The 10,093-nt window shown below is 37.3% G+C and overlaps 1 non-coding gene across 1 annotated transcript; it reads left to right on the forward strand.

Annotated features, from left to right (window-relative positions):
• The first annotated feature begins 7,785 nt into the window (after positions 1-7,785).
• On the forward strand, positions 7,786-7,892 carry LOC141699222 (small nucleolar RNA R71). The gene has a single exon (XR_012565699.1). It is a non-coding gene; the product is annotated as a small nucleolar RNA R71 (small nucleolar RNA).
• The last annotated feature ends 2,201 nt before the right edge of the window (positions 7,893-10,093 follow it).

Below are 10,093 nucleotides of genomic sequence, written 5' to 3' on the forward strand. Positions count from 1 at the left end.
AATATTTCAGGGTTTCAAAGATTTGGGCTCTCAAAGCATAGGATACAATGGTTGAATGTACAAGTAATTCAGTTCCGTGTTTGGGATTTTGTTTGCATGTATTTATGGAATAGTATTGTATACTTGAGGTTCGAGTTTGGGTTTACAATAATCAATGGCTTAGAAAGAATATGGTTCATGGCTCAAGAACAATAATTGAAATCAGGGTTTAGGTTTCCGTGCTTCAAAGCACTTGCAATGTCAACAAGACTATCAAGAATTACAATATCTCGAGAAAGTTCAGAACACTTGCCTGGTATTAGCTTACTACTATGCACTCACTTCCAATCACAACCGTCTTACTCTTCAACTATCTGTTTTCCTTTCCTACGTCTTGCCTTTTCTGCTCACATATCATAAGCATCTATCAATCATCAACTCACAAGATTATATTCAACACACACTTCTATCTACCTTTCGTTTTACCCAAATCCGATTAACGGATTGAAATCTATGTAATAACCAAGTAAATATCGAACATATAGACCGATAGTCAAACAACAAGTCACGTATAACACATAATACATCACGTAATCAATGGTATATCATTTATAAAGAAGTCTCGGGTCATAAATAGGCTTTCTGGTATTTAAAGTGATTTTTAAAACATTTTTCGGAATTAAAACGAGTCGCTGGATCAATTTCGGGTTAATAAACAGGGTTCGGTTGGCCAATTCTGGCTCCGAAACAATTTTAGAATAATTATCGAGCCTTGAAAATAATTTAGAATAATATTTTAAAGCTCGAAACTATTTTTTTAAATTTTTAAATCATTTTTAAATATTTAAATCTAATTAAATAATTAATTAAAAATCAATTAATAATTAATTAAATCAATTAATCAATTAATTTTCGAATTAATTGACTAATTAATCGATTAAAAATTAACTGAAATTAATTAACTAATTAATTTAGATTTATTTGTGAATTAAAAATAATTTTTGGAATTAAAATAATAATTTTTTAGAATTTTCAGAAATTAAAAATGAATTTTTATAATAAAAATAATTGGGAAATATAATTTTTAAATATTTTTAAAACAGGAATCCTATTTTTGCAAAGTCTGGAAATTACAGGGACCAAACTGCATCGTCCCCAAAACTTCAGGGACCAAACTGCAATTTTTACAGGGGATCGCCGGAAAACACAGAGGTGGCCGGAGAACACGTTCCCGGCGTCCTCACCCCACCAACACCTCCAGATCACATCTACATAACACCAGGAACACAACCATGCAATCAAAACAACCTAACAATCCCTGAGTTGGCCGGAATTTGGCCGTGAAATTTTCCAGTTTCCGGCGAACATCGGAAAACTTCAAATCACAACTCCCTTCTCTACAGACCTCGTTGGTTCATGAAACTTATACGACTGGATTGCTAATTTCACAGAGAACACAACCCACTATATCACAACATCAATCTATCACAGAATAAGAAACCCCCAAATTTCAATTAAGAACATTCATACGGGTTATAAACCCTAATTTTAAAATTCGAAAATCAAACTCAAATTTGAACATGTTATTGAACTCCAAATCAGACGTATGACATATGAAAATCATCAGGAAAACAAGCTCTACAACATGCAATCATCAAATCATACAAACAATCATCCGAACAAAAATTCATATTTTTAATAAAATAAATTCGAAAATAAATAAATTTTTAGAAATTCAACCTTTGATTCTGCAGTGAAACAAAGCTTAGAATATGATAGTACTCCTTGAGACCTTCAAATCGGTTACTCCAACTTTTCAAACGGATTTCACTAACGCCTTGAATTTGTGGTTTGATTCTCAGAAAGGTTTATGAATATATGATTTTTCTCTGTAAAATTATATATTTATCTGTCTGCAAATGATTTTGATACGAAATAAAATACGGTAAAAGGCTATTTATAATTACGGAAAATTAGTATCCCGTTGGATCATTCTGGATATAAAATGGTACGTTTATTTATAAAAACTGATCCAAACGGTATCGGTTTTCGGGATAATTATCCAAATCAGTACAACTTGTACTGCGGTCTTGGTCTCAGCACCCAGTTACACGTACTACGAAGTGATAATTGGGATAGTTTAATAAAAAGCTCCCGTTTATCGAAAATACGGGTTTTATTAATTTACCGAAATGAATATTGTATCGAAAATGTTGTGCCGGGACCCGCGCAGGACAAACCGTACGCCGGATCGAAAAAGTCGAAACATGGAAAATGCTCGGAATATTACAATTAGGTTAGGAAGGAGTTCTCGGAAGAGTTTCGGGTTCCAAAAACGTAAAAACGATTGACGTCGGTTGGTTCCCGTTTTTATAAAATAAATTTTAATTACCCGGAAAAAGATTTTAAAAATTTCATATGATTCTTATAAATCTATAAATCAACATAAAAATAATTAGGAAGATATGACAATTATCTATATTTTATTTTGGACATACAAAAATTAAAATACTCAATTAATATTATTTTTGAATATTCAAGTACATATATCACTTAACAATTAACTCACAGAATAAATAATGAACACACATATTAATTATTTAATAGTAAAAATAATTACACGTTATATCCCGGATATTACAAGTAGTGTATATGAAAAAGTAGGGTTTGGAACTGAAAGATAGTGATAAAGATATATATAAGATGTATGTATATATAGGGTAAATGTGGATCGGGGTTAGGAGTTTTTAATAAGAGGAATTAGGGTAGAAAAAATAATAAAAACGGGCTGGGGTTTTGGGTTTTTGTTTTGTTTTTTTGTGATTTTTTTCTATTATTTTTCTCCAAAACTGCCGCGCGGCCGCCCCGTATCTCCGCGCGGCTGCACCAAACTTCTTCCAACTGCGCGCGGCCTCCCCGCTCTCCCGCGTGGGTGCGCCGTGCTGTTATTCAATCCGCGCGGCCGCCCCGCTTCTGGCGCGGGCGTGCCGTGCTCATGGAAAAACTGAAAAAAAATCTACCTTTTTTTATTTTTCTTTGTCGATGCTAATATACAACAAACATGGGTTGCCTCCCACAAAGCGTTTGGTTTACGTCTCTAGCTTGATGTGAAACCTTAGATTCAAGTTGTTGAAAGAACGGCGCTCACCACCTCACGGTTCGCCGTATTTCCATAGTAATGCTTCAATCTCTGCCCATTCACCTTGAACGCTTGATCCGGATGCCTATCAAAAATTTCCATACAAGTTTTCCCGGAAAAAGTCGGAGACGAGAGATATACAGTAGAACCTTCTGACCGGGCACAAAAGACTTGGGCACTAATCTCCTATCATGCCATCTCTTGACTTTCTCCTTGTATACTTTGTTATTCTCATAATCCTGTAGTCGAAACTCCTCGAGTTCATTTAGTTGAAGCATTCTTTTCTCTCCCGCAACTTCCAAGTCAATATTTAACTTCTTCAAAGCCCAATACGCTTTATGCTCTAACTCCGCATGCAAATGACACGCCTTCACATACACCAACTGGAAAGGTGACATACCAAGAGGAGTCTTGAATGTTGTTCTACATGCCCATACGGCTTCATCTAGCTTCAACGACCAATCTTTTCTTGATGGACTCACCACCTTCTCCAAGATACGTTTAATCTCCGTACTAGACACTTCAGCTTGCCTATTAGTTTGAGGATGGTAAGCTGTGGAAATACGATGATTCACGTTATACTTTTCCATCAATGCAGTAAACTTGCGATTGCAGAAATGCGATCCCTCATCACTGATTATGACTTTCGGGGTGCCGAAACACGTGAATATCTGCTTATGAAGGAAGTTAATCACCACTTTAGCATCATTTGTTGGTCACGCTTTCACCTCAACCCATTTGGACACATAATCAACCGCCAACAGAATATATTGATTGTTGCAGGACGAGACAAATGGACCCATGAAGTCGATTCCCCAAACATTGAAAATCTCAACTTCGAGCATCACATTAAGAGGCATCTAATCTCTCTTGGTTAAAAGACATGTATTACCCGAATGAGCGGGGTCGTTGGCAGCGATCACATCTCGAAACAAACTGATGAGCATTCTTAAATAAATTAGGCCAGAAGAGTCCTGCTTGAAGGATACGAGCAGCTTTCTTCTCTCCACCATAATGTCCACCATACATAGTAGAATGACAGTCTCGTAAGATTCCCTGAGTCTCACTATACGGAATGCATCATCTGATAATCTGGTCAGCTCCCTGTCTAAACAAGAAAGGTTCATCCCATCAATACCACTTCACCTCATGTAGAAACTTTTTCCTTTGAGCATATGAGAGTTCTGGGGGAATAACATTACTTACCAGATAGTTCACAATATCTGCAAACCATGGTTCTTCTTCTTGCACCCCAAAAAGTTGCTCATCGGGAAAAGATTCATTGATCAATGTCTTGTCCAGTGAAGCCTTGCCTTGATCTTCCAAGCATGATAGATGATCTGCTACTTGATTTTCTGTACCCTTCATATCCTTGATTTCTAGCTTGAATTCCTGAAGTAAGAGAATCCATCGAATCAAGCGAGGTCTTGAATCTTTCTTCAAGACCAGATATCGAATAACAGCGTGATTAGTGTAAACTGTCATCTTTGTCCCATGCAAATAAGATCAAAACTTCTCAAAACCATAGACAATTTCCAGCAACTCCTTCTCTGTAGTAGTGTAATTCAGCTGAGCACCATTAAGGGTTTTACTCGTATTGTAAACCACATGGAAAATGTTATGCTTCCTCTGGCCAAGAACTGCTCTAACTGCATAGTCACTAGCATCACACATCATCTCAAAGGGCTCATTCCAACCAGGTGCAGTAATCACAGGTGCTGTAGTCAAACTCTTTTTCATGCTCTCAAAAGCCGCTAAACATTCTTCATCGAATTTGAAGGGGACATCCTTTTCCAGCAAATTGCACAGAGAAAATTGCGGACTCCTTTAACTGAGATTGGCGAAGGAAGATTTTTAATGACCCCCACCTTGGCCTTCTCCACCTCAAGACCCTTGCTAGATACCTTGTGCCCCAAGAATGATACCATGTTGCACCATGAAGTGACATTTTTCCCAATTGAGCACCAGATTGGTCTCAACACATCTTTTCAGCACCAACCCAAGATTGTGCAAGCATTCGTCATAAAAAGTACCGAACACGGAAAAATCATCCATGAACACCTCCACATTAGTGCCTATCATATCTGAGAAAATGGTCGTCATGCATCTCTGAAAAGTAGCAGGTGTACCACAAAGTCTGAAAGAGACTCGACGAAAAGCAAAAGTGCCAAATGGGCAAGTAAACATGGTCTTTTCTTGATCTTTTGGAGCAATGCAAATATGATTATATCCTGAATATTCATACAGAAGACAATAGTACTCGTGTCCAGCCAACCTGTCAAGCATCTGATCAATGAAAGGAAGCGGAAAGTGATTTTTCCTTGTGACTTTATTCACCTTTCGATAATTCACGCAAACTCTCCATCATGTGACTTTCCGAGTAGGGATGAGCTCATTCTTCTAATTAGTTACAACTGTCATGCCTCCTTTCTTAGGAACACACTGTATCGGACTCACCCACGAACTGTCAGATCTAGGATAAATGATTCGTTCATCTAGCCATTTAAGAATTTCTTTCTTCATAACCTCCTTCATGATTGGATTTAGCCTCCTTTGTTGCTCAACAGTTGGCTTGCTTTCTTCCTCAAGCAAAATTTTATGCATGCAATAAGAAGAGTTGATTCCCTTGATATCTACTATAGTCCAACAAATTGCTGATTTAAACTCTCTCAGAATTCTCAAGAGCTTATCTTCATCACTTCCTGAAAGGTCAGATGTAATAATAACAGGCAAAGTAGACGCATCACTTAAAAATGCATACCTCAAGTGATCAGGGAGTGGTGTGAGCTCAAATGTTGGAGCTTCTTCAATAGATGGCTTGAGACGCTTTGGAGAATTTTTCAGCTCTTCCAATCCAAGAGACTCGATTGGAAAATTAAACTTCCTCTTCCATGGGAATGCATTCAAATACTGCATCTGTTCTTCCCCTTCTGCATCTTCACTATCAATCTTTCTAAGGCGTCAGTCCTCAAAAATTGATCAAGCTCTGAAGTCACTACGGATTCGACCAACACCACTTTAAAGCATTCCTCTTCATCAGTAGGGAATTTCATTGCATTGAAAACACTGAACGTGACATCCTGACCTTGAACTCTCATGGTTAGTTCACCCTTTTGCACATCAATAAGAGTTTGGCCCGTAGCTAAGAATGGTCTTCCAAAGATAATGGGAATCTTCTTATCTTCCTCAAAGTCTAGAATGACAAAATCAGCAGGGAAGATGAGTTTATCCACCTTAACCAATAAATCCTCCACTACTCCTTGCGGATAAGTGATGGAACGGTCAGCCAACTGCAAAGACATGTTCACAGGTTTTGGATCAGGCAATCCAAGTTTCTTGAAAATGAAAAAGGGCATCATATTGATGCTAGCTCCCAAGTCACACAAACACTTGTCGAACGACAGATTGCCAATGGTGCAAGGTATCGTGAAACTTCCTATATCTTTGAGCTTAGGAGGTAGTTTTTGTTGCAGCACAGCACTGCACTCTTCCGTTAGAGCAACGGTTTCCAACTCCTCAAGTTTTAGCTTCTGAGATAGAATACCCTTCATGAACTTAGAATAGCTCGGCATCTGTTCTAGAGCTTCAGAAAAAGGTATGTTAATGTGCAACTTCTTGAAAACTTCCAAGAACTTGGAAAATTGCTTATCAAACTTCTACTTTCGAAGTCTTTTAGGATATGGTGGAGGTGGGTAGACCTGTTTATCCCCTGTATTACCCTCAGGAGGATTGCTTTCAACAGCTTTCTTCTTCGATCCTTCTGCACAACTTTTTCAGCTACAATCTCATTTTCAGGAATTGGAAAAGATGCAGATGCACCTGTATTCTGAACAGAATCTTCAGTATCTTCATCTTGCTAAATTTGGGGGCTCATTACCTTTCCAGACCTCAATGTGATTGCCCATAATTGCTCTTTGACTTCCCTCTTGCCTGGATTAGCTTCTGTATCACTAGGAAGAGTTCTTGATTGACGGTTCAACAAAGCATTGGCAATTTGCCCTATTTGATTCTCAAGAGTCTTGATAGAAACTGCTTGGATTTTGCACATAAGCCTCAACTCCTCCAATTCAGATTTTACATTGGTAGATTGACCTGCATTTCCATGTGGTTGTTGTTGAAGTTGGAGTTGTTGTCTACGTGTATACTGTTGTTAAAAATCAGGAGGGTTGAATTGCTTTGCTCCAAACTGCTAATAAGGCTTTTGTACCGTATTCTGATTATTGCTCCAGCTGAAGTTAGGGTGATTGCGGTTGTTAGGATGATAAGTGGCAGGAACTGGTTGCCGCGACCTCTGAAAGTTGCTCACAAACTGAGCAGATTCACTAGATATAGCACACTGCTCCGTTTTGGGCGCACCTGCACAAAGATCGCAAATACTTGTGATCTGATTAACTCCATAATTAGCTAAAGAATCCACTTTCATTGTTAACGCCTTTGGCTAAGCAGCTATAGCAGTAGCTGTATCCACCTCCAGAATTCCTGCTACCTTGCCTTGAGGTAGTCTCTGAGTTGGGTTCTGATATTCATTAGCAGCCATCAATTCAATTAGCTCATAAGCTTCATCGTAGCTCTTAGCCCATAAGGCTCCACCTGATGCTGCATCGAGCATAAGTATTGATTGCACTCCCAAACCATTATAAAAGCAATTGATAATCATCCAATCAGGCATTCCATGATGAGGACACTTCCTAAGCATCTCCTTGTAGCGCTCCCAAGCTTCACATAAAAATTCTCCTGATTTCTGCACAAATTGAGTAAGAGCATTCCTGATTGCAGCTGTCTTCGCCGTAGGGAATAATTTAATAAGAAACTTCTGAGCAAGATCTTCTCAAGTAGTGATAGAACCTGCTGGTAGAGAAAGAAACCAGCACTTAGCTTTATCCCTCAGAGAGAATTGGAAAAGCCTCAACTTAATGGCATCTTTAGAAAAATTGTTGAGCTTGGAAGTGTCGCAGATCTCGATGAAATCTCTAATGTGCATGTTGGGATCTTCCGTTGGAGAACCCCCAAACTGGACTAAATTCTGCACCATCTAAATCGTGCTAGACTTGATTTTCAAAGGTGTTAGCCGCAATGGCTGGTCTGATAATGCTAGACTGAATGTCATTGATCTTTGGTTGAGAATAATCCATCAAAGCTTTCGGATTCGCTGCTTGATCTCCCATTGTAATGATCGCTTCTTCTTCAACTTTCTCAACTTCTTCAAAAATTTCATCAACTATTTCAACTTCTTCCAGTGTTTCCTTACGAGAATGAGAATGTGTTCGCATACACGCTCCCTAGAGTACCTGAACATAAACAAAGTAAACAAGTAAATAAAATATCCGAGTCAGTGAACTTTAACGACCACTGTTGTCAAGTACATAAACTATATTTAACACCGATATCCCCGGCAGCGGCGCTAAAAACTTGCTTGTTCGCTGTAATTCTAACGCGAAAATACACGCAAGCGTACACGATCACAAGTAGTATAAGATATAACAGAGAATCGGTTTAGGTTAAGTTCTGATTATGCACTTATGCAATAATGTATGGTTATCGCTCAATGCTAAGAAAAGTAACAAATTGAGTTTTGATTTAACTAAGAGATTATATTGAATAACATTAACTAAGAGAATAAAGGTTGAATTACTTATATAAGAATAAACATGGGATTCTAACCTCATTAAATACTTCATTCAAAGTCTATGTCTTTAACCCTAGCATGTGATGTTGATGACAACTAATCAGACAACACAAAATTAGTATACGCTAACTTTCGTTATACGTATACCCTACTATCAAACATCCACAATTAAGATAGAAGTTTAATAGACACCAATTACGCTTAGTCCCTATACGTCTATAAAGATTGAAAATAGAATGGTTTAAGAGCAAGTTATCTATCGTGATTACATAGGGTGAATAAGATGGTTAAAGTTACCCACGAATTATGCATAACAAATATACATAAACCTATGCTAGCATGCAAAGTTCTAAACCTCTATATTCACTGTCGCTCAATAGAGATTAACAAACAATCTTAGATGTTATCTACGCATCAAAGACGAATAAGCACAACCAAACTAGGAAATCATAAATCACCACACACAAAGGATTATAAAACAATTAACTATTGAAATCCATAGATAAATCCGTTAGAACCGTATAACAATAATTAGTTCATAATCAAACTCATCGTCACTATGGGTTCCAATGAAAATATGATAACAAACAATATAAGAGTACTAGGGTTTAAAGACAAATCGAAAACAAGCATCTGAAGTACAACTATAATGAAGAATACAAAAGTCTTCTTCTCCGTAGGTGTCTTGTGACGGCCCCAAATCCGGGGTCAAAGGATTTGGTCATCACTATGAAACCTCAATCTAAAATAACCTGTTGAATCAATAAATAAATGCTAGCAGTTGAAATATAGCATATGTGACCCCAAACTATACCAAGATCTTTTTAGGTTATAGTTCTAGAAACAAAAATTCCTAATTCCACAAATAAATTTTTCAATTTCTCTTAAAACATCTTTTTCAACAATGTCAGAACTCAAAACTAAAAGCGCTAGTATAACTTCGAAAAGAAGTGTACTAGGAAAAAATACACGATAATACAACTATAACATATATATATACACACAAAAAGCTTTATATAACAGAACTTACACTAGTTCTGTAAACCCTGGACCAACCATTTTCCAAAAGCTTCTTGTTTGCTTTCTCCAATTATGCGGCTAAATAGCGCAAGCTAATCCTCACTGGAAGGTTAAATTTAAAAATAGGCAAGTATGAGCGAAAGAAATGCTCAACAAGTTCATTATAGCATATATATAGTCTTTTGATATAAAACCGACATCTGCACTAGGGCAAAACATTTAAAATCATAATTGCTGGATCAGAAAATTTGTTAAGAAATCCCAGAATTGGTTCCTTGAATGTATTCAAAACCATTTTGATATTTTTGAGCGAAAATGCTTCAACAATA

This window comes from Apium graveolens, chromosome 11 (assembly GCF_009905375.1).
Source record: "Apium graveolens cultivar Ventura chromosome 11, ASM990537v1, whole genome shotgun sequence".
NCBI lineage: Eukaryota > Viridiplantae > Streptophyta > Magnoliopsida > Apiales > Apiaceae > Apium > Apium graveolens.